The following is a 27,838-nucleotide window of genomic DNA, read 5'->3' on the forward strand; positions in this document are numbered from 1 at the left end:
CTCGCTCCATTATAGGGCTGGGCTTGGAGCTCTGTGCAGCACTGCCTCTGCTGTGTCCATGACTGGACCTCACTGCAGGGCTGGGATGCTCTGGGGGTGAGGTAAGGAGCAGTTCACTGTCTCACCAGGGCAAGGCCTGACTTGTCCCTTTCCCACACACACACCATACACACAGGCATTTTGAAGTGTTGCAGAGACATTAAATTTTTCAGTTTTGGCAGCTCACATCATGGCTCCAGACAGTGATCAGGACCACTGATAGCTTTTCTTGCTTGTAAAATGGGGTACTTTTCTTCTTCACCTTGGCAGAATTTTTAGCAAACAGAGCAGAAAGGAAAGAGGAAAGCATAAAGGATAACTGACTAAGATTCTCATGCTGTTAGTTTTTGCTTGTGATCCATTAGGCTATCTTTTCTCACCTTTTCAGTCTTTTGTTTTACTCTTCGTAAATCTAGATTATCTTTCAATTTATAAAAAAATATGCTCACAAATATTAGCCACTCACAAAATCAACAGATGTTCAGGATCTTTTATACGATTTTGCGAGCTTTTTCTAGGACTTCAAATGTGCTACTGAAGAATGGCACTTTTAACTGCTATTTTAAATTAACTTTTAAATTGCAGAGCCTAAAGCCTGGCAGATTAGTCTATGACTTTTAGCGATTTTTTAAAGGCAGTATTTTCTTTTGTGGGGCTTAGCATTCTTAAACACTGGACAAACAAATATGCATTAAACAGCAACAGTTATAAATACTTAGTAAAATAGTTAGCCATCTTTTTGAAACTTTTTCATTTTAAAAATGAAATTATTTTGTTATTGTTATATATCAATTTCACAAATTTAGATTCAAGCTCACATAGCTTTCCCTTTTTTTTTTTTTTCTGGCTTACTTACCGCTTTGCATTTGAAGCCATACTTGCCATTACAATTATTACAAGGTTTTGCTAGGATAGCTGACTGTGGATAACACTGTTCTGGTAATACAAAAAACAAAACCATTTAATGTGTTTCATTTTGGTTTCACACTGGAGAGGAGTCTCTGGCTGTAGAACTCACAGCCGTGAGGGAAGTTAGCAGTTCTTTTGCTTCTGTGGCTTGAGTGGTTCCTTGTCTCACACAGCTTTTTGTCTGATGAGGACACACTGAAAGATGTTAAAACAAACTTGCACAGTGATAACACATGTTAGAGTGGGAGAATGATGAATTCTTGCCTCATTTAACTCCCCATTGGAAATTCTTTTAATAAGTGAGAAATTAAAATTGAATAAACTTCCCTTTTTTTCTTATAATTTCTTAAATGCATGTATTACTCTATATGCATATTTAGAATTAGTAAAAATATTCACTATTTTGTCTTTATATACTTCGCAGGATTTTATAAGCACTTACAGCTCTGCTGCTTGAGCTGACTATGTAAGAGGCAATGTTTCACTTAACTTCCTTTCGTTAACGATAGTGTATTTTTCAAATTGTTACTCTTTTAGTACTTTTGAAGACTTACTACTAAATACATTTTTTTTTTTTTTTCCCCAACTTCCTCAAGGAGGCTGAGTCAAACCCCTTGTTTTTGGGTTTTTTCTTTTTTTTTTTTTTAAATACTCTTGTTTTACTAGATAAGATTCACAGTACAATAACTGCGCTGGTCATCTACTCAGATGTTCTTTGAGTTAATAAATCTTTAGCTTGGTGTGAAACTTATGAGGTATATTCTTATTGTCAGCCTTCGGGCTTCATTTACTATCAGAGCTTTGGCTGCACAACTTTTGCAGACAGCACGGCCAGCCTCTGGCTACATTCTGAGACAATTAATAGCCGCCAGCCACTGGATTTGGTAACTTATAAAATTAGCATCACTCTACCGTGTTCTCCAAAAGTGGCTGTCAAATTCTCAAAGCATGGGGAAGAACACCTTTTTGCAAAAGTTACTTGCCATGACAACCAACCGTACAGAAAGGACTGAACCCTCTTGGGGATTTGAATTAAGCACACATTGTCACGTTCTTGGCTGCTTGAACAGCCCCGGAGAGTGGCTCAGAGACACACCCTGTCTCCACCTTCTCCTCAGCAGTTCTAAAATTTTTCTTTTGCAGCAGTTAATTTGCATTTTCTCTAAGGCAATTTGGCTGTCTGCTTGAGGGGTAAAGAATTTGAATTACAAGCATTCGAGCAAACTTTTGTTCAAAAAAACCTAAAGCAGCAACTCAGAGTAACCCAGGCAGGAGATTTTAACTTTGAAATAGTTAATTACAAAATTTGGTATATCTTTTCTACAGACATTTTTGCTTTCAGTGTCTCTTTGGCATCACTTTTGCTTTTGCCTTTTTTTATCTTTTCTTACATATATTTGCAGTATCTTTCTAACCAGTTTCTTCAGGGCTTATTCAGCCCTTCTCCAGCCCCCACCCGCACTACTCCCTGGGGGTGCTCATTGTCCCACAAAGTCATTCTGGTGACCTAGACAGAACTCTTAACAGACAATTCACATTTCTAAACATTCCCTCTGCTGTATCTAAACGTAGCCCTTCCCCCTCCGAGGCTGTCAGCAGGCAAGGCCAGCAGCACCACAGGTGATTGGTGTGTCTTACAGCCGCCCTGCCCCAGGGGCTGGCAGGGTCAGGGACTGCCTGGTGCTGAGCTCACAGCTGTCCTACAGCTCCAGCTCGGCTCCGCACCTCCCCACAGGCTCTCAGCCTGCGCATCCAGCCTCGCACCTCTGAGCTCGCCACTGCCACGCCGAAAGGGGAGGGTACAGGGAACTGCAGCTCGCTCTGGGTTAGCTGTTAAAATTTTAGGCAAGATGGGGGAGGGTCCCGAAACACCTCTCTTCTTTCTTTTTCCTTTCCCCTTACTCTTATTTAATTGCAAGCTCCATCTACTACAACATTCTATACAACCATATTTCAGCAGCTACACACAGGAGCTCTAAAGAGGTACTTATTAGATTCAATTAGTTATTTTTATCTTGCGGGCGTCCTCGCATAAATTTATATGCCGGCAAAAATACTAATTAACACAGGTAAAATTTTGTACACACAGTACATGCACACACATTAAAAAATTTCAGAAGCACCCGAGCAAATAGACAACATCACTTCCTCTCACAATTAATACACGAGCACTGAGTTTAAGTTTCACAACGGTTTCCACACACAAAACACAGAATTTTAATCGCAAAATCAAATAGAGCAATACTAGAAAGGTGTTGGGGTCCGAGCGTTCTCAACTCAGCAGCTAAAATCCCTCCATTCAACAATATAATCTGCCCCCTTCCAGACACTCTAAACTAACGGTTTATATATGACCTACACTCGTTCACTCTTTGCCAGTCTCTTCGCTTTTCTCTGGCCGTTTTTGTCACCAGAGAACGGAAACATAGATAAAGCTCCATTCTCACTCAGTGTCGGAGACACGTCTCATTCATTCACACTCACGCAGTAACAAAATAATGACACAGTAACACAGTAACAGAATAACAACAGACAGAACAAAAATAATACAGTGAGGTCCAACCCCTTAAAGGCACCTTTAACTATAGCGGGGTCCAACCCCGGGGGTCCAACCCCTTGCCCGGGACTAATTTCGGGAGACCCAGTCTCAACCCACTCTCGGGGACTAGCACCCCGGCCCTGCAGGCATTTATTTTAAAAGTAGCAAATACCTTAATTTGGTGCAGATGGTCCTTAGTCTACTCCCGCCGTGAGTTAGTGGACAGCTGAGCTCCCCCTGAAAATTCAGGGTCGCGACTGGGAGGTCTGCTTACCCCTGGATCCGGCAGCTGAGCAGAGTTAGGGTCCCATCTGGGTCGCCAGTTTGATTCGCCCCAATCGAGCTCAGAGACACTTCAGAGACCAAGTTAGAGAAGTGGGTATTTGCTTTATTCGGTGCACCGGATGTGTGGGGAATTATTTCCACCAAACACACACACCTCAGTACCCCAAAGACACAGAGTTATAGGTAAAATCATGAATATTAATTACATTCTTCAGGATAGGAGTGGTTATACAAATCATTTCTCGGAAGACATTAATATCATTAGCATGTGCACCACGCATGCTCCGTATATCCTGGTGGTCTTTGGAGATCCCCAAAGCCCCTCCAAGGTGACAGTCCTTCATGGGATGATTCAGCGGTTTCTGTGCTGGTTTCAAATGCATGCTTAGCTGATAAGCTATCAGGCCAGAGCTGTTACCTACAATTTGAATTTGAATTAAGAGTTCAGCCTTCAGCCCTGGCGGCCACAGACAGGCGCCTGTGCTGGTGGAAGGGGGCAAAAAGCTCAGAGTCTCATAACACATGGCCATCACTATGGCCTGCAGAGGAAATTCAGCTCTAGCGCCTGGAGCACCTCCTCCCCCTCCTTCTCCACTGACCTTAGAGTCTCCATGTTGTTTCCCTCACATGTTCCCATCTCCTCCTCTTCTCTGGCTAAAAAAGAACTGTGTGCGCATATTGTTTTGATTTCTTCTTAAATATGCTATCACAGAGGTGTTACCACCATCTCTGATTGACCCAGCCTTGGCAAGCAGCATGTCCATCTTCAGAGCCATCAGGGATTGGCTCTGCTGGATATGGTGGAAGCTTCCAGCAGCATCTCACAGAAGCCATCTTTGTGCCCCCCCCCGCCCCCACTACCAAAAACTGGGCCAAGCAAGACCAACACACATGGCTACCCATGTGGTGGACAAAGGGAAGGCAGTGGCAGTAGGGTTTGGGGGATTTTAGCAAAGCTTTCAATACTGTCTCTCAGAGTATCAGTATTGGGTTTGCATGGCCTGGTTTTTGGTAGCAGGGGGGGCTACAGGAGTTGCTCCTGTGAGAAGCTGCTAAAAGCTTCCTCAGTGTCCAGCAGAACCAATCCCTGATGGCTCCAAAGATGGACATGCTGCTGGCCAAGCCTGGGCCAATTAGAAATAGTGGTAACGTCTCTGTGATAACATATTTCAGAAGAAAGAAAAACAAAAAGTGGTTGTGCAGTTTTAATTCCAGCCAGAGAAGAGCAGAGTGAGAACATGTGAGATGAACAACTATACAGACACAAAGGTCAGTGAAGAAGGAGGGGGAGGAGGTGCTCCAGGTGCCAGAGCCAAGATTCCTCTGCAGCCCATAGTGTAGACCATGGTGAAGCAGACTATCCCCCTGCAGCCCATGGAGGTCAACGGGTAAGCAGAGATCTACCTGCAGCCCATGGAGAAGCCCCATGTAGGAGCAGGTGGATGCCTGGGAGGCTGTGATCCTGTGGGAGCCTCGTGGAGAGAGGGGCCCTGCTCCCATGCTGGAGCAGCCTGTCCTTGAAGGACTGTTGCCCATGGAAGAGTGACCCACACTGCAGTAGTTTGAGGGGGACTGTTTGCCTGTGGGATGGACTCATGTTGCAGCAGTTCGCAGAGAGCTGTTGCTCATGAGATGGACTCATGTTGGAGAAGTTCGTGGAGAACTGTCTCCTGTGGGAGGGACCTCATGGTGCAGCAGGGGAATGACTCCTCTCCCTGAGCAGCGGGAGAAGCCATGTGTGATAGACTGACCATAACCCCCATTTCCTGTCTCTTTGCACCGCTGGTGTAGGAGGTAGAGGTGGGAAGGAGGCAGGAGTGGTGGGGGAAGGTGTTTTTAAGAGCTTATTTTACTTCTAATTGTCCTGCTCTGATTTTGTTAGTAATAAATTCACCTAATATCTCTAAGTTGAGCCTGTTTTGCCCATGATAGTATTTGGTGAGTGATCTCTCCTGGTCCTTATCTCAACCCATGAACCCTTCATTATATTTTCTCTCCTCTGTCTGGCTGCAGAGGGGTAGTGAGTGAGCGGCTTTTGTGGGTGACTGGCATCTGGCCAGCATCAACTCATGACAGTATCCTTCTGGACAAAATGTCCAGCATACAGCTAGACACGCACACAATACAATGAGTGGACAATTGGCTGAAGGGTCAGTCTCAAAGAGTTCTAGTAAATGGGGCAACATCTGGCTAGCAGCCAGTCACTTAGTGGTGTCCCACAGGGCTCAATTTTAGAGTCAGTTCTCTTCAATGCTTTTATCAATGACCTGGACATAGGAGTTGACTGCACAATAAGTTTGCTGATGATACTAAATTAGGAGGAGTCAATTCCCTCAAAGGTAGAGAGGCCTTACAGAGAGATCTCGATGGATTAGAGCACCAAGCAATTGCCAGTCTTATGAAATTTAACAAGGACAAATGCCGGATTCTGCACCTGGGGTAGTGTAATCCTGGATGTACACATAGACTGGGAGGACAAGAGGCTGAAGTGCAGCCCTGCAGAAAGTGATCTAGGAGTTTTGGTTGATGGCAAACTCAATATGACTCAACAAAATGCCCTGGTGGCCAAAAGAGCCAACTACATCCTGGGGTGCATTAAGCACAGTATAGCTAACTGATTGAAAGAAGTACTTATACCACCATACTCAGGATTGGTCCAGTCTCACCTGTCGCTGTTGAGCCGCTAGCAGAGTAAAGAACCCAGTTCCCAGTGGCAAGAAGGAAAGACCTTTATTGTTTTGATTTCATCATATATATAGTTTTCAAAGGTCACCCAGATTGGTCAGTCAGAAACCTCCCCCTAGGCCTGATTGGCCAGACCTGCCCCGTCCAGATCTTGGGACACTGTTTTTAATAACATCCAAACTTTATCTTTATTTATAAAACACAAAAGGAATTCTCATGGGAAAGACCTGTGCTAGCCACACTCACCTTGAGTACTGTTTGCAGTTTTGGGCTCCACCGTATAAGGAAGATAGAAAAATAACAGAATATGTCCAAAGGAAGGCAAGAAAGATGGTGAATGGATTAGAGGCCATGACTTATGAGGAGCAGCTGAGGATACTAGGCTTGTTCAGCTTAGAGGAGACCAAAGGGTGACCTCATTGCTGTCTACAAAACTTCCTCACGAGAGGGAGCAGAGAGGGAGGTATTGATCTCCTCTCTGGTGTCCAGTGATAGGGTAATAGCTTAAAGCTGTGGCAGGAGAAGTTCAGACTGGATATTAGGAAAACGTTCTTCACTGAGAGGGTGGTAAAGCACTGGAAAAAGCTCCCCAGGAAAGTGGTCATGGCACCAAGCCTGTCAGTGTTCAAGAAGTGTCTGGACAATGCTCTGAGAGATATGGCTTAACTTCTAGGCTGCCTTGTGTGGAATCAGGACTTCAAAGAATCATAGAATGATTTGGGTTGGAAGTGATCTTTGAAGATCGTTTAGTCCAACCCCCCTGACAAGGGCAGGGACATCTTTCACTAACGCAGGTTGCTCAAGGCCCCATCCAAACTGACCTTGAACACTTCCCAAGGATGGGGCATCCACAGCTTCTCTGGGCAACCTGTTCCAGTGCCTCACCACCCTCACAGTAAAGAATTTCTTCCTAATATCTAATCTAAACTGCCCTCTTACAGCTTAAAGCCATTGCCCCTCTTTATATCACTAAAGACCCTGGTAAAAAGTCTCTGCCATTCTTATAAGCCTCCTTTAAGTATTGAAAAGATGCATTAAGGCCTCCCCAGAGACTTCTTGAGGCTAAAGAATCCCAGCTCTCTCTGCCTTTCTTCATAGGAGAGGTGTTCCAGTCCTCTGACCATTTTAATGATCATCCTCTGGACCTGCCTCAATAGGTCCACATCTTTCTTGCATTGGGAGCCCCAGAGCTGCACACAATATTCCAGGTGGGGTCTCATCAGAGCAGAGGGGCAGAATCACCTCTCCTGAACTGCTGGCCATGCTGCTTTTGATGCAGCCCAGGATAGAATTGGCTTTCTGGGCTGCGAGCACACATTGCCAGCTCATGTTCAATTTTTCATCCACCACTATCCCCAAGTCCTTCTCTGCAGGGCTGCTCTCAATCCATTCATCCCACAGTCTGTATTGATATTGGGGATTGCCCCCACCCAGGTTGAACTTCATAAGGATCACATGGACCCACTCCTTGAGCCTGTCAAGGTTCCTCTGGATGGCATCCCTTCCCTCAAGTGAATCAACTGCGTTGCTCAGCTTGGTATCATCTGCAAACTTGCTTCGAGTGCACTCAATCCCACTGTCTATGTCACTGATGAAGATAATGAACACTACTGGTCCCAGTACCCTTGAGGAACATCACTCATTACTGGTTTCTATTGGACATTGAGCTGTTGACTTTGAATGCAGCCATTAGCCAATTCCTTATCCAACAGTCCATCTATCAAACCCATGCCTCTCCAATTTAGAGGCAAGAATAAGTCCACAATAGATAACATCAGTTGCTCTTCCCTTGCCCACTGATGCAGTCACCCCATCGTAGAAGGCCACTAGATTAGTCAGGCATGACTTGCCCTTGCTGAAGCCATGTTGGCCATCTCTAATCCCCTGTCTTCCATATGTTTTGATGTGTCTTCCAGGAGGATCTGTTCCATGATCTTACTGGGCACAGAGGTGAGGCTGACTGTTCAGGCTAGTTCTTTTTACCCTTTTTAAAAATGGGTGTGATGCTTTCCTTTTTCCAGTCACTGGGGAGTTTGCCTGACTGCCATGACTTTTAAAATATGGTGGAGAGTGGCATGGCAACTACATCAGCCAATTCCCTCAGGACCCTGGGATGCATCTTGTTGGGTCCCGTGGACTTGTGTATGTTCACGTTCCTCAGGTGGTCTCAAACCAGATCTTCTGCTATGACAGGAGTGACTTCATTCTTCCAGTCCCTGTCCTGAGGTTTTGGGACTCTAGAGATATGGGAAGAGAGATTACCATTTAAAACTGGCAAAAAAAAAAAGAAAAGTTAAGAACCTCAGCCTTCTCCATGTCGAGTGTCACCCATTTTCCTGTCTTATTTATCTGGGGTGGGGGGGTGGGGAGGGGGGAGAAATTTTATTTAATCTTCCTTTTCTGGCCAACGTACCTGCATGTTGACCCTTCATGATGCTTGTGGTTCCTTTCCAACTCAGGATATTCTATGATTCTATGAAAGGAGCAAGTGGGGGTCCTAGTATCAGTAGTTGAGGAGCCACAGCTTTTTGGATCTAGGGAGGGTCCTGCAGACTTTAAACCCGGAGTGCCAGCTACTGGGGTTACTGGTGTGAGTGAATTTGTTGATAGCCACTTAAATCAGACTGGGGGTGTAAGCAACCCTGGCCTGTGGTGCCAGCTACTGGAGCAAGTGGTGTCTAACCTCCAGCCACTGGGGTGGGAACAGTGTGTGTCCTGAAAACCAGCTACTGGGGGGACTGCCATGACTAGGTGTGTGTGTACACACATGTATGTGATCTGAAAAGACCAGGTGCTAGCTACTGGGAGGACCAGAGTGAATGGATTTGGTACCATTTACTGGATTCAAACTGTGGGTGTAGGAGAGCCTGGCCTGTGGTGTCAGCTACTGGAGCAAGTGGTGGGGTTCTCAGTGCCAGCTACTGAGGAGACCTGTGTGTGTGCGCAAGTGAAATTTGTTGTCGTCTACTAGAGTCAGACTGGGGGTATAGGTGCCCCACAGCCTATAGTGACAGCTACTGGAGTGGGAAGGGGGGGTCAGCATCAGCTACTGGAATGAGTGGGGGTCTTTTACTTTCAACCATTGGGTGGGGAACAGCATGTGTCCTGAAAGCCAGATATTGGGAGGAACCAGCATCACTTAGGTGAGTGAGAGGTTCAATGCCAATGGCTGGAGCAGGACTGCAGGTCACAGCTTGTGTGCCTAGATCTGGCTGCTGAGGGGTGGGGGGAAGTTGAGTGTCTGTATCTTCCCCAAACCAGCTGTGTGGGTATGCATGTGCAAGCATATTTGCTAGCAAACTTCAAGCTGTACTTGCCAGCAAGTAGCAGAGGGGTCTTGGGTTTGGGCTGGGGCATTGGGCAGGCAAGGTTTAATGCTGGTATGCCCATGGGGACTTGTGAATGTAGAGTGCCTGTGGGATAAGCTTGTGAGTGCATTCATGTTTGCTATCCAGCATCAAGCTCAATTAGCCAGTGAGTAAGCACCCATGAAGCAAGTAAGAGGGTCTGGGATTGGGACAGGGCTACCAGGTAGACAGAGGGTCCATGACAGTACTTGAGGGATCCTCAATCGGGTGTGTGCGCTTTCCCTAGTGACTTTCTATCTCTACCAGCCAGAGGAGAAAAGGGGCTTGGCTGTCTATTTTTGTTTTACGCAGGTCCTGTATGTTAGGTGCTGTTGAAGGCAGCACCTTGTCTGCGGCAGTCTCTGTAACCAGCCATGTCAGTTATGTCTAATTGTTAATTTGTTGCGGCTAACTTAAATGTTATGGTTAAGAAAGGGGAGAGCTGGGCAAGCAGCTAACCTATCAGAAGACCCTAGAAAGGACGAGCCAATGAGGACTGAAGACCACGAGCCCATCGGAGCATCTGGAGGCAGGGTTAGGGGGTTATAAAAACTGTATCCCCTAGCCAGGTGTGCCTCTGGCTACCCCCCCCCATTGGTGGCTAAGCATCCAGCGCTGCACTTCGCTTTGTGTAACGACATACAGCCATTCTAAGCCTCTTATCGTTGTTTGTGCTATGAAAATGAATTAATAAATTCTTTCAAAATTTAAGTAGTGAGAGGACATTTCTCACAATATCTCATGCATATGAATAAATACCTACCTTTGTAATTCTATACTTTGTGTCCTAGCCTCTCTCCTCAGTCGTCACGGGCCAAATTTGTAACACGGGATATCCATAGCTAATTTTTCTTTCTTATGATGGCTTACACATTTTCTTTCCTGTGATGGCGAGAGGGCAGTGTACAGCCACTGGCTTCCCAAGACCTGTTTAAGGGAGCGCTACCGCTGCCATAAAGTACTGTGGCCACTTCACGAGGCAGCGCTAGATCCACCGCGGTGGGTGGGCAGATGGGAAGGGAAAGATGGACATTCACCGCCCCAGGGCCTAGTGGCCTGAGTTTGGAGAAGGGCTAACAGACAGCCAACTGGGGACAAGCCCACACCACTCTCTGCTACGACGCTACTCTCCTCGACGGAGCACCGAAAGACGGCAGTGAAGGAAAAGGAGCGCCTGCGCGGTAACGAGTAGCGGTGGACTAGGTGGAGGATTGCTTCCTGCGCTCCTGTCGCAGTTCAGAATTTGCAGTGCGCCTGCGTGTTGGTGGAGGGGAAGAGGGCGGTGTCCGGTCCCGTGTTTTGAACGTCTCGATGCGGGCAGCTCACTATTTGGCAGGAAGGTGAGGAGGCCTCTATCCTGGTGGTAGAGTTCGTGTACAGAGAGGAGGATCCAAATGTAGCAGAGGCGAATAGGAGGCAGCAGTGGTGACTGCGGAGCGGGACAAACGAAACAAGGGGAGCAGCTGCCCATACTGTTGCCGCAGAGAATCTGAGTGGCCTAGTGAGACAGGAGGACTGCTGCGGCTGCAGCGTTAATGCTTCTAGACCATCCTCCTGGCACTCCCAGGCGCCCATCCCCCCAGCAGGTGAGTAGTGAATGCGGGGGAAGGGGGAAGGGAAAGGAAAGCGCAGGCTAGGACCGGGTAGAACCGGAGGGAGTCGCTGTGGAATGAGCTCGGAGCCGCTGTTCCTAGCTTTCCCTCCCCTCCCCCGCGGCTGACGTTATTTATATACTTGCGGTGTTCCGTCTCTATTAACCCTTTCTTCTTCGCTGTCTGCCTCAGCAGCCCGCCTGGAAGCCACGGGAGGCGGGCGAGAGTGGGGCCCTCGGGCTTCCTTCCCACGTAGGGCCCCGACTCCTTGGCAACCACCACTCTTCTGGGCTCCGGGGAACTGCTGCCCTCGTTTGGCATGGCCCCTCGCGGTATCTACCCCGCCCACATCGCGTCCGTTGCTGGAGAGAAGGGGTCGCAGCTGCACATTCCCCCTTTCCTCTCTGTGGATCTATTGTACTGTGGGCTGGGGCCCGCTAAGGGGCTCCCAGCAGATAAGCCTCTCTGTCGATAGTGCACGTTGGAGGAGGCAGGTATGTCTCTGACCTGTCATCTGTTCGCTTCCCTCATGAGAAAATGTGGTGAAGGGGTTTTGAGGGTGGTGGCCGGGCTCGGCCGCGCTTCAGCAGCCAAAGGCTGGATCTGTGAAAGTTACTAACGCGTCGAGCTGGCAGCGCTGGAGTTGCACACGCCACCGCTGCTGTCTGGGACACCCAGAGTGTTTGTACGTATGCGCGCGCTTTGCTCGCGCTTTTCTGGGTTCCTTTGTCTGCTGCTGTCGCCGCTTTCCCCTCCTCCCTCGATACCCTCTCTCTCCTCCCTCCTCTCCTTTCTTTCCCCCTCCCTACTTTACCCTCTCTTCCAGACTCAAAACGCTGCTGCAGATGCAGGTTTGTAAATACTGGACTAACACACACAACATGGCTGACGTTCGCCCTGCTCCTTCACCGGGCTCTCCTCTTTCTCCCTCTGTCTCCGCTGCTTAGCCTCTTCTCCATTTAGTCTTTTGTTTCTTCTCATTCATCTCCCATTAAAAAAAAAAGCAATTCACCTTCCTTATTGCGCCCATGGCGGGATTTCAAGGGTAAGGATCATCACTTTGGAGGCTTTCTCCTTTCATTTTGCCATTTACAGCAAAATCCAAACCTAAAATCAGAGGGGGTTTGGGAACCTAGCAAGGCCTGGAGGGAGGGGGAGAATTGGCTGAGCGCTGCTGAGAGAGGCTTGGTTGGAATGTGCGTATCTCTTTGGGGGAGGGGGCTGGTACACCAAAGTGCTGGTAGAGATGAAATACTGTATTATGCTTGCAAAATGATCTAGTAATTTCTTTCCTTTTGAGATGGAGCTCAGTATAAGGTATAAACTTGGTACAGTCTTATTAAAAAAACCTGAGCTACTTATGTTAGAATAGGCATTGTGTAGTGAAAAAACATAGCATAGGTTTTCTGGGTTTTCTTGGCTTTCTCTGTATCTCGTCAGTATCTTGAATAGCTCACAGATCATGGGATATAAAACTGGAATTAACACTTGCCAGGTCTTTTTGTGTTGTTACTTTTCTGTCACAGAATTATTTGCTCTTGTGATGACAATTGTATAAACAAAAGTGTGTTGTTTTTGTTGTTAAAAGGAGCATTTTTTCTTAAAAAGGAAAAAGGCATGGCATGGTGAACTGAAGTGTTATACTGAACTACACAACAGCATATTTCTGACTTCTAACAGTAGACAAATGTTCAGTTCAGCACCTCCCAACCTCAGTTATTCAGAGTACCCCCTTCTGACTTCAAAGAAAATAACATATATTTTATTGGGCTGTTGGGGTTTTTTAATGACATAAAACCAAAATAACATTTTAATTTCTTGGGCATACCTAAAATGATCTGCTGGGGAACAACATATCTAGGTTATAAGGATGAGTGCCCAAGGTGCAAAGGATGTGATGCTTTCTATTGCTTTCTAAATATATATGTTACTGTAACTCATAGTCAATGTTTCATTTTCAAAGATTATATTTAAAAACACAGTCTTCATTCAGAGTATGAGCACATTGATAGCTATGGCTTCTATCAGAGCAGTGCCCTAAAGTAATGTCCCAACTTTTTTTTTTGTTTGTTTCTGCTGCTTTGCTTTGGAAGCTTCTAGTGGAGGAGCACTGGCATAGCATAATCATAGTTCTTATTGAAATAGAAGTAGTTACTGCATTATAATGCTAGAATTAAGTATCATATCTTAATAATTTCTTTAATTTTTTCCCTCCTGCTTTTTCCCTCCCCATTAACAAGTGTTGATTAACTGGAGGAGACAATAAATTATAGCATCGAGTTTACCACAATGTAAAACTTGAGTGGAGTAATCCAAATTGCATTTTGAAATATGTATTCATGTCATGGCTCCCAAGCCAATTGTAATATTTCTAGATGGAAAAGTCTGAGCAAAAGTCTGTAACTTGATATGTCGGTGAATTTGTGCTGCAACTCTATTATCATTAACTAATTAAAACATTAGTTAACTAATTTGTATTTTATCTATGAACAGTATATAATGGGCCTGGCATTGCTAAAGTAATTTTCAAGTAATTGTGAAATTATTTAATTGAATAATATACAGTACTTATTACTTTTTTTCACATGACAGTGGTTGGATTTAACTTTCTGTTTTAATTTAAAATGTGAATTTGGTGATGATATGCAGAAATGTAGGAGGTGAATTGATTTGACTATTTGAGAGGTTGAGGAGAATGTTTTCCTATTATTTGACCATGTTGTAGCTGATAGTCCCCTTGTATTAACAGTGTCAGCTACTTTTTTTGAAGTGCTTTGGATTCAATCTCTGCAGTTCCATTTTCTGGGAGTGATCAGTGATGTGTGGTAACCTGGCTAGTCTTAATGTTCCTTTCTGGAGTTTTTGGTCTGTTTGATTTAGTGTCAGAGTTCTGGGGAGCCTATCTGTTTGCTTAAGACTGCCTGTATCTGCAAGTTTGGAAATGCTTTAGGATAAAAGTGCTCCAATAAAATATATTGTTAATGTTTAAGGTCACTGGTTGATCTCTCATCCTTCTGTTTTCAGTCTTCCTAGTGGTTCAGAGGTAGTCCTGAATACCAAGTTCCCTATGTAACTTTGGGTATAGCCTATTAAGATGATAATTCCCTCTGAATGTATACCTCAAAGGCTTTTAAATTCTATCCATTGTATTGCCTGGTGGTTTGTTTTTTTGTGGGTTTTTTTGTTTGTTTTTTTTGTTTTCCCCACATTACTATTAGGTCAGAACAAGTAATGAATATAGGGAACATGGGTAACTATTCTAAGATTACTATGGTGACTAGGTTGTAAAGTATAACCTTACCTAGCAAACTGATGTCTACCACTGGTGCTGCTTTTTAAGGTGATATTGCTTTGCCCAGATGTTGCCAGTCACTTCTAAAATGAAGAAGTAAGCTTGACATTTTCAGTAGTGTTCACTGACAATCTAAAGCATGCTAAGCTGCCATTAGGCTAATTTCTGGGGAAAAAACCCTTTACCTATCTACACCTTAAGTTGACCCCCCTTTCAAAAATATAAATTACTTTTTTCTTTTTTCTGAACCTTCATTAGTCACATTTAAATGTAAAAATGAACTTTACTGGATCATGACCTCTTACTCCAAGAAGCACAACCGAAAGACATATCAAACATCAGATTTCTGGTCTGGTATGTGTTAAGATCCAATAATAATTTTCACAACACAAACAGTTTCCTAGTTTAATATGTATTTTCTTTATTAAAAATTCTTCCCTAGTGTGTTCAAAAAAGGTAGCTTAACTGCGCTGTATAATTTCAAGCTTGCTGTTGAGATTTTGAAATCTGGAATTTCCCAGCATCATAGAAGAAAGCATGTTCTAGAATAGTTCTCTTGTGAGGGTTTTTTTTTTTTTTTTGGTATAATTGGCAAGGTTGGGGTGTGGGGGGAGAGCAGAGTGTGGCTTCAGGGGTGACCTCTGTGGGAGAAACTTGTTGACTGCCCTGTACTGGTTAGAGTTGGTTCCAGACAGCTCATCAGCAACCCCATTGCAGGTCAAAGATGAGCCAATCAGTAAATTTTGTGGTGCCTCTGTGAAAATAAACCAAGGAAGGGTGGTAAATGCTGAAAAAAAGGAATAGAAGAAATAACAGCAGAGCAGAAGAAAGAGGAGACAGAAGACCATGCTGGAAGAAGAGGAGAGCAGGAGCTCAAGTGGTAGTCGGAACAGGAGCTGAGAGGCCTGACTCTAAAGGGACTGCTACGAATACAGGAACCACCATACACTGACCCAAATTTCCTGAGCTGCCTGTTGCCCCATCAAAGAGACTTTTATGTGTGGTGATGGGATTGGAGACAGAACAGAGGGAAGGAGAGGTTTTGCAGAGGCAAGGGATGATGAAGTGGATTGAAAGCTGTCTGAATGGCTGGACCCAGGGAGTGGTGATCAGTAGCATAAAGTCTAGTTGGAGGCCAGTAGCTAGTGGTGTAGCCCAGGGGTCAGTACTGGATCCAGTCCTTTTCAACATCTTCATTAATGGCCTGGATGGATGGGGCAGAGTGTACCCTCAGCAAGGGAGGGAGTGACTGATATACCGCAGGGTTGTGCTGCTACCCAGAGGGACCTGGACAGGCTGGAAAAATGGGCTGACAGAAACCTCATGAAAATCACCAAAGGGAAGTGTCAAGTTCTGCCCCGAGGAACAACCTCATGTACCGGTACGTGCTGGGAGCCACCCATCTGGAAAGCAGCTTTGCAGAAAAGGACCTGGAGATCCTGGTGAGCACCAGGTTGAATGTGAGCCAGCAATGTGCCCTTGTGGCAAAGAAGCTTGATGTTATGCTTGGCTGCATTAGGCAAAGTATTGTCAGCAGGTCAAGGGAGGTGATCCTTCCCTTATACTAAGCACTGGTGAGGTCGCGCATGGAGTGCTGTGTCCACTTCTGGGCTCCAGAGTACAGGAGAGATATAGACATACTGGACAGAGCCCAGTGAAGTGCAACTAAGATGATTAAGGGACTAGAGCATCTCGCATCTGAGGAAAGGCTGAGAGAGCTGGGAATGTTTAGCCTGAAGAAAAGAAGGCTCAGGTAGAATCTTATTATCTATAAATACCTGAAGAGAGGCTGTAATGAAGATGGAGCCAGACTCTTTCCAGTGGTGCCCAGGGACAGGACCAGAGGGAATGGGCACACAGTGAAACACAGGAGGTTCCATCTGAACATTAGAAAACACTTCTTTACTGTGAGCGTGACCGAGCACTGGGACAGGTTGCTCAGAGAGATGGTGGAGTCTCTGTCCTTGGAAATATTAAAAATCTGTCTGGACACAGTACTGGACAACTGGCTCTAGGTGGCCCTGCTTGAGCAGGGGGGTTGAACCAGATGACCTCCAGAGGTTCCTTCCAACTTCAACCATTCTGTTATTTTGTGATTTCTGAGAGAGAATGAGCATGGCTTTTTGTTTGTTTCAGTAACAGAATTGGTAATTAAAAGTTTTTTATTGAGAACAAATTAAATTGATTGAATTTCCCCTAAAATCAGTAAACCTTTTTGCTCATAACACATTTATTTAAAGTTTTCTTGTTATCCTTTTTCAAATACTGTGTCAAACATAACTAAAATTCAGTACAGATCTTAGGTCTTTGATATGCTTAGATAATGGACATCATCATACTGATGAACTTTTTTTTTTAGTTCTTCTGTATATCTGTAACTTATCTGGTCTTCAAATTGAATTGTAAAATGTTTGGAGAGTAAACTGTCTTTAAATTTTCTAGGAATGATACAAATAATGAAAATAAGGCTTGGAAAATGTAGGTTGTCTAACACACCTTTTACTCAAAAGACAGCTACATCTGTATGATTTTGGATGGTTGTTTGCCCATCCTGTTCCTTAATCTCCTGGATATTGAGCAGTCATAAGATCTGTGTCTTAATGTTGAAAGAAGGCACAAGGTTTCATTAATGGATGATTTGCCATCAGTGGAACTGCAGTTATAGGATATCTGATCTGTCAAAATATCCACTGACAGGAGTGTCTTCAAAAAACCGCTTAAGAGAAAATTCTGTCTCTTGTGTGGTGCAAATACTTTTCAAAAATCTGACTCTGAAATGCTTTTGGAGTTAGGGAATACACAGGTGTCAGGGTTTGACCCTGACTAAATGCCAGGCACTTCGACTCTCTCTTGCTACAGAAAAAAAACCTGTAAAAATACACACCAATCTCATGAGTCAAATGAGATAGAACACTGGTTGGTAGGAGGATGCACAGAAAAAGAAAAAAAAGGCAAACAGGCTCCAACTTAAAGTTGCAAAAAGTGATTTAAATACCTAACAGAGTTGAAGGATAAATGCAAGGCAAAAATAAACTTTTCATACATTATTTTGTTCACTCCCCCCCTCCCTCTTAGGAACTTATAGTATTCACTCCCTTCCTTCTTTTATAATCAACAAGCCCGGGTAGGGAGGCAGGGTGTGGGGTATTTTCTCAGTCTACAGAGCAGGTCCATAAATCTATTCATCACCACAATTCTTCTACTACAAATACTCTTTATTTCTACTTATTTCTCTTTCTCTTCAGATAGCTTTTCTGCTCTCATCCCCCACCCTCTTAAGAAGCAGTTTCTCTGCTCACCCCCCTTCTCTCTTTCTAAACTAGCAACACAGAAAGGGGGCAGGGTAGGGGTTTTCTGGTCAGTCCAATCAGGGAGAGGGGTTCTTTACTTAGCCATGGGGTTCCTCCCACGAGAGACAGTCCTCTGGGAACTTCTTTGGCATGGGTCTTATCTCACGAGCAACACCCCGCCCCAATTCTGCTGCAACGTGAGTCTTTTTGTCTATAAGTTGCTGTGCAGACTCTCCCAAGCCAAGGCCAGGCTGCTTCTATCCCAGGAGCAAGGCCTTTCTCTCCTTTGCAAGGCCTTTGCAGTTTTAATTCTTAGATGAGACTCTTACTGGTTCACAGTCTTTTCCAGGCATCCACCTGCTCTTCTGGAGTGGGCTGTGAGTAGATTTCTGCATCTTTATGGACTCCATGGGCTGCAGGGAGAACCTGCTGCTCCCCCCCATGGTCTTCACCACAGCTAGCAAAGAGTTTTCAGCTCCGGCGCCTGGAGCACTGGAGCACCTCCTCCCCTACCTTCTTCACTGACCTTGGTGTCTCCATGCTGTTCTCCCTCTACATATTTTCACCTCCACCTCCTCCTCCTCTAACTACAAAGAAGTGAAAGAAGTGCATGCCTGCCTTGTTTTGATTTCTTCTTAAATATGTTTTCACAGAGGCGTAACTAGCACCTCTAATTGGCCCAAACTTGGCCGGCAGCATGTCCATCATTTTCAGAGCCATCAGAGATTGGCTCTGCTGGACTTAATGTAAAAACTTCCAGAACTTTCACTCAGGACACACAGGAGCTATCTTTGTGCCACTCCCCACTCCTCAGACACTTCCTCAGGCCTACCACAACAGCTTCTGAGGGGTCCAAATTTCTCCCAGATGTCAAAAATACTTTACTGATGTTTTGGGCCAATCAAAACCACCACAACAGTCATTTGACATATTTGGAAATTGGAAATCATTGGGTACTTATTGCTCGACATCCTGTGAGTAGGGGGAGCATTCACAAAAGCTGCCCTCAGGTCCCATAGAGTCATCTCTACAGAGGAAAAGGCTTTTTCTAGAAGGGAATCAAGACAGAAATCTCTCTTGGTCCGTTGACTGCTGAGGTCACCTCAGGTGACTACTGGCTTATTTTTATTGTTAGTATTTGTGGATGAAATCTCTTTTGATCTTCTGTGTGTCCTCTCTCCCTCCCCATTTTATAAGTATAAACATACTTTACTGTTAGGTGTCAGCCATAAGACAGAGAGCAAGCAACCTCTCTTCTGGTTTGTGTATTGTCCTAATGATACTGAAATCAGCCGGAATAAACTTTCTAATGCAATTTGAAGCATTAGAAAGCAGGCATTCTTTATCTATGTAGGACACACAGAGGATCTCTCCTTATTCTGTGTGTACAATGAGACTTTACTAGGTATTTATCCATCATAATCATACATATTCATTACAGCATATCTCCTCTCTGATACATAAACATCACTTTCCTAGAACTAATTTGCATGCATCTGCCTCCTACTGGAAGTCATTTTATGGTCCTGGAGGATCATCAAAAGCGGTCTCTGGTGCTTGTATTCACTGAATGCTTTGATATTAAAGGTGACCTTTCCTTGAACTTTTCTTTGGGCATGCACTGTTGCTTCTTGTTACATAACTTGCCAAAAAAAAAACATTATAGGTCACTTTACCTGGTTCTCACAGAATCACAAAATCACCGGGTTGGAAGAGACCTTCAAAATCACCGAGTCCAACCCATGCCCTAACACCATCTCAACTAAATCATGGCACTGAGTGCCACATCCAATCTTTTTTTAAACACATCCAGGGATGGTGACTCCACCACCTTCCTGGGCAGACAATTCCAGAACTTTATCACTCTTTCAGTAAAAAACTTTTTCCTAACATCCAACTTAAATTTCCCTTGGCATAGCTTGAGACTGTGTCCTCTTGTTCTGTCAGTTGTTGCCTGGAAAAAGAGACCAACTCCCACCTGACTACAACCACCTTTCAGGTAGAGGAGACCTTATCACTCTCTACAACTGAGTCATATTTTCTCCAGGCTAAACAACCCCAGCTCCCTCGATCATTCCCCATAGGGCTTGTGTTCCGAGCCCTTCACCAGCCTCGTCGCCCTCCTTTGGACATGTTTGAGTGTCTCAACATCCTTCCTGCACTGAGGAGCCCAGAACTGGACACAGTACTCGAGGTGCAGCCTCACCAGTGCTGAGTACAGGAGAAGAATGACTTCCCTGGTCCTGCTGGCCACACTATTTCTAATACGGGCCAGGATGCCTTTGGCCTTCTTGGCCACCGGGGCACGCTGCTAGCTCATGTTCAGTTGGCTGTCAACCGGTACCCCCGGGTCCCTTTCTGCCTGGGCACTGTCCGGCCACACTCTCCCCAGCCTGTAGCATTGTGGGGGGTTATTGTGGCCAAAATGTGGGACTCAGCACTTGGACTTGTTAAAATTCATCTTATTGGACTCTGCCCATCTATCCGATTGTTCCGGGTCTCTTTGCGGAGCCCTCCTACCTTCCGACAGATCGATGTGCACCCCCAGCTTAGTGTCATCTGCAAATTTACCAATAGTAGACTCAATACCCTCATCCATGTCATCAATAAAAATATTAAACAAAACTGGCCCCAGCACCAATCCCTGAGGGACATCACTAGTGACTGGCCGCCAACTGGATGCGGCACCGTTCACCACCACTCTCTGGGCCTGGCCATCCTGGCCCGGTTCTTAACCCGGCAAAGAGTGCACCTGTCCAAGCCATGAGCTGCCAGCTTTTCCAGGAGTTTACTGTGGGAAATGGTGTCAAAGGCCTTGCTGAAGTCCAAATAGACAACATCCACAGCCTTTCCTGCATCCACCAGGCAGGTCACCTGGTCGTAAAAGGAGATCGGGTTGGTCAAACACGACCTACGCCTCGTAAACCCATGCTGGCTGGGTCTAATCCCCCGGCCATCCTGTAGGTGCTGTGTGATGGCACTCAAAATAAACTGTTCCGTGACCTTACCAGGTACCGAGGTTAGACTGACCGGCCTATAATTTCCAGCATCCTCCTTCTTGTGAGTGGACATCATGTTGGCCAGCTTCCAGTCATCTGGAACCTCACCAGTGAGCCCGGACTGTTGGTAAACAATGGAGAGCAGCTTTGCAAGCTCATCTGCCAACTCCCTCAGCACCCAGGGATGGATCCCATCTGGTCCCATACATTTATGAACATCCAAGCAGCTCAGCAGTTCTCTGACTGCTTCCTCCTGGATAACAAGGGGATCATCCTGCTCCCTGACACCATCTACCAGCACAAGAGGACAGTTGTCCTGAGGACTAACCATCTTTCTGATAAAGATTAAGGCAAAGAAGGCGTTAAACGCCTCTGCCTTCTCCCCATCTGCAGTCACTAAATTCCCTCCTGCGTCCAGTAGAGAACCGAGATTGTTCTTACCCTTCCTTTTGCCACTAATATATTTGTAAAAACATTTTTTATTATCCTTCACAAAAGTTGCCAAATAAGGTTCTAACTGAGCTTTGGCCTCTCTAATTTTTTTCCTACGTGCCCTAAAAACCCCCTTAAATATTTCCTGAGATACCTGACCCTCCTTCCAAAGATGATACATCATTTTTTTTATTCCTTAGTTCCTTCATAAGCTCCATGCCCATCCAGGCTGGACATTTACCTTGTCGACTCATCTTTCAGCACATGGGAATGGTTTGTTCCTTTGCCCTTGAGATCTCTGTTTTGAAGCATGCCTGCCATTCCTGAACTCCTTTGTTTTTAAGGGCTGCTTCCCGAGGAACTCTCTGAATAAGTCTCCTGAATAGGCCAAAGTCTGCCCTCCGGAAGTCTAGTGTGAAAGTTTTATTGATGCCCCTCCTGATTTCACCAAATATTGAAAACTCTATAATTTCATGATCACTATGCCCCAGATGGCCTCCGACCATCACATCTCCCACCAGCCCATATCTATTTGCAAATGGCAGATCTAGTGTAGTCCCTCCCCTGGTGGGCTCGCTCACCAGCTGTGACAAGAAGTTTTCCTCCGCACACTCTAAGAACCTCCTAGACTGCCTCTTCTCTGTTGTGTTAAATTCCCAGCAGATGTCTGGTAGGTTAAAGTCACCTACCAGAACAAGGGCTGGTGATCCTGAAACATCCTCCAGCTGCTTGTAGAATAAGTTATCTACCTCTTCTTCCTGATTGGGTGGTTGATAACCGACTCCCAGCAGGATGTCAGCCTTATTGGCTTTCCCCTTAATCCTTATCCATAGGCATTCAACTTCATCATCTTTAGTTTCAATTTCCATGGCATCAAAAGCCTCCCTAATATAAAGGGCCACCCCTCCACCTCTTCTCCCTCTCCTGTCTTCTGAAGAGCTTGTAGCCATCCATTGTGGCGCTCCAGTTATGCGAGTCATCCCACCATGTTTCCATGATGGCGACTACATCATGGCTTTGCTGCTGTACAGTGGCTTCCAGCTCTTCTTGTTTGTTACCCATGCTGCGTGCATTAGTATACATGCACTTCAGCTGGGCTGCTGATTTCACCCCTGGCTCTGGCTTACCACCCTTGGGCTTGCTTCTGGAGAGCCTAGTTGCATCCTCTTCCTCCTTCAAACCTAGTTTAAAGCCCTCTCAATGAGTTCTGCCAGTTCATGGGCTAAAATCCTTTTGCCCTTAACAGATAGATGGAGCCTGTCTGGCTTCAGCAGGCCGGGTGCCATGAAAATTGCCCCATAATCAAAAAACCCAAAATTCTTCTGGTGACACCAACCCTTGAGCCACTTGTTGATAATGTGGGCTCTCCTGTTTGTTTCATTGTTTGTCTCTGCCACCGAAGGGACTGAGCAAAACACTATTTGTGCTCCTGCCCTATTGACTGCTCGACCCAGATGCCCTGAAGTCCCTTTTAATTGCCCTAGTGCTCTTCTTTTCGATCTCATCACTGCCAGCCTGGAGTATCAAAAATGGGTAATAATCGGAGGGCTGAATCAGCCCGGGGAGTCTCTTGGTAATATCCCATACCCAAGCCCCGGAGTTGCCTACCACGACTACCCTTCTTTTCTTTATAATGCTAGAGGTAATGATCTGTCCGACAGGCGAAGTAGAATTGGGAGGCTCACTGGGCAGATTATTTTCTATGTCATCTGGCTGACCCTCCTCATCCAGGGCCTCATAACTATTCTGAAGTGGCACCTGGATAGGCGATGGGAGTCAGGAGGAATTTTTATTACCTCCCTGAGTAGGAACCCATTTCCACTCCCCTTCATCCACCAGGCGTCTTCCTCTTGCCTGACGGTAGGAGGCATGGGAGTCCTCTGACTCCTGGGAGACTTCTCTCAAGGATGGAAGGGTGAAACGCCACCGGTCTATTTCCCTTTCACTTTCTCTAATGTTCCTTAGTCTTTCTACTTCCTCCTTAAGCTCGGCCACCAGAGAAAGGAGGTCATTCACCTGTTCACACCTCAGACAGGCGTCTTTTACAACATCCCCTGGTACTACTGACAAGCTCACTCTTCACAGGAAGGGGTCTGGACAGACGCATCCTACTTGGAGGGTTCTGTTTGGCTAGGTACACTTTTACTAGCTGTAGCTTTTGATTGTGTAAAGACCTTTGCTGAAAAAAACCCAACCAACCAACCAACCAAATCTCAACATTAAAACAAACTAAAAACCCCACTAGCAGGAGGATACCTGCAACCCTGCCTGCTTGCCCTGCCTGCGCGAACTGCAGGGCAAATTGCCGTGCCACGCCCTCAGAGACATGCCACGCCCCACTGGTTCCAGCTATATTTATCATCCTGTGTGCATACCTTTACATCCTTTTTTCTTTTTTTGCTACTTAGTCTTTAAGCTCTATTCAGCAACTTCAGGGGAACTGAACATTTCTATTCTCTATGTTATTTATCACTAAGAATTCACTTGTTTAAAGTTGGGGGGGAGGGAGGGATTGACTGACTCCTACCCTCAGTTATAGCAGTGGTGGCTTGTATAGAGAGGATGATGAGGCAAATTTAATTCATATGACTAGAGATGTAGCTGTATCAATGTTGGATGAAAAGTACATTTTTAAATGGTAATGACTTGGGACAGGATTCTTTGCTGTGAATAAACATCCTAGTTGTCAGTCATGCTGAGGCCTCTAACCACAATTCTGGGAGACTGTATGTTTGGGTGGGGGTGGGGCAAGTTTAAATATGAAGCAGGGATGTGGTGGGAGAAAATAGCAAGAATAGGAGCAAGTTTTGTGGGTCAAAACAAAGACAGAGAGATCACTTGCCAATTAACTGCCATGAGCAAAATAGACTTGACTCGGGGAATTTAATCACCAGAAGAGTGAGGTTTTGAAAAAGCTTTATTTATTGCCAATTCATATATATATATATATATATTACTAATTCAAGTATTGGGAAACAGAATCAAAACAAACATTAAAAGACTTATGAAGAACACACTTAGGAAAACACTTTTCCTTCCCCTTTTCCCAGCTTTGGCTTTACTCCAAGCTCTTCCCCTTGCCCCTTATGTCTGCAGGTTACACTCAGTCCCTTCAGTGATGCAGTGTGTGTGTGTGCATGTGTAAGTTTTTATGGTCAGCATATAGCAGCTTCTCTCTGCTGCTCATTCCTTGTCACTTTTTTTCTATTCTAGCATGGGTTCTCTACAGGTTGTAGTCCTTTCAGGAATATCTGCTCTGGCATGGGTTCTCTGCAGACTGCAGTTCCTTCAGGAATGTTTGCTATGCTATGAAGCTCTTTCTATTCTGACCTTGGTGTTTCCTCTGTTGTTTTTCACTTCTATTTGTTCCCTTCTCCAATTTTTAAATGTTTCCACAGAGGCACCACCAGCTTTGCTGATTGGTTCAGCTTCAGCCTGTGATGGTTGTTGCTGAGCTGGCTGGAACTGGCTGTGACAGGCGCAGGGTAGTCCCTGACTTCTTGCCACATACACCCAATGGACTATGAAAGGCAGAGGGAGGTGTCTGTTCTTGTGTATGCTCTATTTATCCATAGAATAGACTTCCAGAAAGCCTCACCTGTATATAGGAGGAGGGATACCTTGCTTTCTGAGATCCTAACTTTTTCCCTTTCTGTGAGTTATTTGTTCGTTTTGTTATTGCCAATATACATATATTTATGCAAACTCTCAGGAAATCCAGGACATAATTGTTTATGTTGCTGAATCCAGTTCAGGTCAGACATAAAGCTTTCTGCAAAATTTTTTCAAGCTAAGAGGAGGATCTACCTCTTGTCCCTGCCAAAAGTTCTCACTCTAAAGTCCTATCTTGGTGAATATACTTTCCCATTTCTTTTCCATTTGTGCTACATGTACAATAAATAAAATAATTTAGAAGCAATATTTTTGAATAAAAATTATTATCAAAGTAAGAAATTAATACACATTTTCTGTAGGACAAACAAGGTATGCTAGGGAAAGAAAAAAGATTCCAAGATGGTCTTCATTCTTGGAGTCTTGGCTTCCTTCTTGCCATATTTTTTCACCTCTACTAATACAGGACAAGAAGAACTAAATGTTTGGGGCATACATTTTGTTTGTCTGTAGAGGCAATTCCTCAAACTCTATTCACAGACAGTCCTTCCAGTTATATAATCTTTTGAAGTACAATAACATAATAAAATTACTTTCTTTCTCTGCTGATTTCTCACATCTGTAAATTATTCTAGGCGTTGGTAAGTGCTACCAAATACTGGTCCAGTTCATAAGGGGAGTATTGTTTTCCCAAGATGCTAGGTATTTTATGTTCTGAAAAAACATTCTAGCAAGAGGGGATAAGCATAGAATACAGTGTGAATTCTCAAGCTACAGGTTGGTTTTGACAGCTCAGTGGAAAGAAATTTAAACCAGTTTTACTAATTTCTGAAGAAAAACTGTTCATATACTTATAAACTTATGCAGGTGTTCTCTAAAAGTCCATTTTTTCATAGTCCAATATATTTTCACCAAATAACTTTAAATGTTTATTCTTCCTCTTAAATACTTCCTTAAGATCTTCTGGTTCTCATTTATTTTCATGGATATGCAAATATGCATTAGTTTCAGAGCCAGTTCTTACTACATTTTTTTCCTCCACTTCTTAAAGCACCAGCAGGATCATGATCACTGTTCTGTTTTTTCCTCCCCTTCTGGGAAGGGTTGTCAGTTTTACAATTTCCCCCCCCTTCCTTTTTTTTCATTTTTAATTATGCAGGATGTTACTTGTTTTCCATGAAAAATCTGTAAGACCTGTATATAAATAGAAAATAGCATACAGTGCTATGATGCTGAGGAGTAATCTTCTGTGTATGTGTGTGAGGAAAGCCAAACTCACAACACACCAGTACAGTAAGCAGTTTAAGTTCTCATTTGCCCTTGCTGGTAATTTCAGTGTTGATTACAATATTTAAATTATCAGTATTACAGGGCTATGATTTCTTTTCTACAGCTGTGTTACTCTTCTACAAGCAACACTTCACTTTAAAGAACTATTTTTCACCAACCTTTCAAATTTATAAATATATAGAATATTTAGCAGGGCTGCTCTCAAGGAGTTTTTCTCCCAGTCAGTGCTCATGTCTGGGATTGTCCCGACCCAGATGCAACACCTTGCACTTGGACTTGTTGAACTTCATGAGGTTCTCATGGGCCCAATTCTCAGGTTTGACCAGGTCCCTCTGGCTGGCATCCCTTCCTTCTGTTATGTCAGCTGCACTGCTCAGCTTGGTGTCACCTGAAAATTTGCTGAGGGGGCCCTCAATCCCACTGTCTATGTCGTTGATAAAGATTAAAGAGCACAGTCCCAAGACAGAGCCCTGAGAGACACCACTCGTCACTGGCTTCCACCTGAACATAGAGCCATTGACTGCAAGTCTCTGGCTGTGTCCATCCAACGAATTCCTTATCCACTGAATAGTCCATACATCTAATCCATGTCTCTCCAATTTGGAGATAATGATGTTGTGTGGGACCATATTAATCCAAACTGAAATAAAACTATCTATGTGGAGGTGAGGATGGAGGGGGGACGGAGGGAGGAGAAGGAGAGACAAAAGGATAGAAAGGGTAACAATAAAAAGGAATATGGCCTAAAGGCTCAACAGCACTTAACAACACTTTAACAGTATTTAACTTAACTTATAACTTAAGTTAAACAATTTAGCAAAGGATTCATATAGGATTTACTATACCACAACAGTAACTTATTTACAGGCCTAACTTACAAATCTAAAGTACTTAAGAATCTAGGAGAGCAGCATTTCTCCCACATTTGATACAGCATATGCACACCTGCATGCACACAGACATAAAGAGTCTGCACAAGGTACCTGTGAAAAATTTCCCTCAAAGGTAGTGAAATACTCACTTTAGATGCCTTTGCATCTTCTCAACCAGTAAAGGGTTGAGCCTTGAGGAATGGGGGTATCAGCCCAAGATCTGTCATCATTTGCTAGTCCTTGAGTATAGCAAACTTGAGAGTTTGCTGGCTCTGAGAGGCTCCACTCAGAGGGAGGTTGCTGGTTGCAGCTGCTGCAGTCCAGGAGAGCTCAAAGGGTCTCACTTTGGACCGCTGTTTATAGGCTTGCAAGAGAGTGGGCTTCGGTCATAACATTGTTTCGTCCTGGCCACACTTCAGGTTGGAAACTCTCTTTGAAAGTGTGAGAACAAAAATGTCATTCCACTTGGGCTGTTATTCAGGCAAAAAAAGTTTCTAAGGCTGTTCATTAAAAAAAGAGCAGAAGCTCATAAGCCAGCACTAGTTCCTTGGAGCAGACAGTGTTTCTGATAAGCTCAAGAGGAGCTGAGCCCAGGTGCTGTTTGTCAAGGCTGAGGCCTAACAAACATTTCTGAGATCATAGTGTGGCCTGGGGG

At 44.6% G+C, this 27,838-nt stretch overlaps 1 protein-coding gene and 1 long non-coding RNA gene across 7 annotated transcripts in view; both read left to right on the forward strand.

Moving 5' to 3' along the window:
- The window catches only part of LOC146425627 (uncharacterized), a 449,835-nt gene that overhangs the window by 285,061 nt on the left and 136,936 nt on the right, over positions 1–27,838 (forward strand). The window lies entirely within an intron of this gene.
- The window catches only part of LOC146425634 (spindlin-Z-like), a 134,314-nt gene continuing 117,533 nt past the window's right edge, over positions 11,058–27,838 (forward strand). For 2 of the 6 annotated variants that reach the window (XM_085041689.1, XM_085041690.1), the window contains exon 1: positions 11,058–11,390. The gene's annotated coding sequence lies outside the window, so the exon portion shown is untranslated. Of the gene's footprint in view, positions 11,391–11,496; positions 11,891–11,947; positions 12,442–27,838 lie in introns of those variants that run through there. The other 4 variants (XM_085041686.1, XM_085041684.1, XM_085041685.1 and 1 more) reach the window with 3 other exon arrangements.

This window comes from Lichenostomus cassidix, chromosome W (assembly GCF_008360975.1).
Source record: "Lichenostomus cassidix isolate B80296 chromosome W, HeHo_3.0, whole genome shotgun sequence".
NCBI lineage: Eukaryota > Metazoa > Chordata > Aves > Passeriformes > Meliphagidae > Lichenostomus > Lichenostomus cassidix.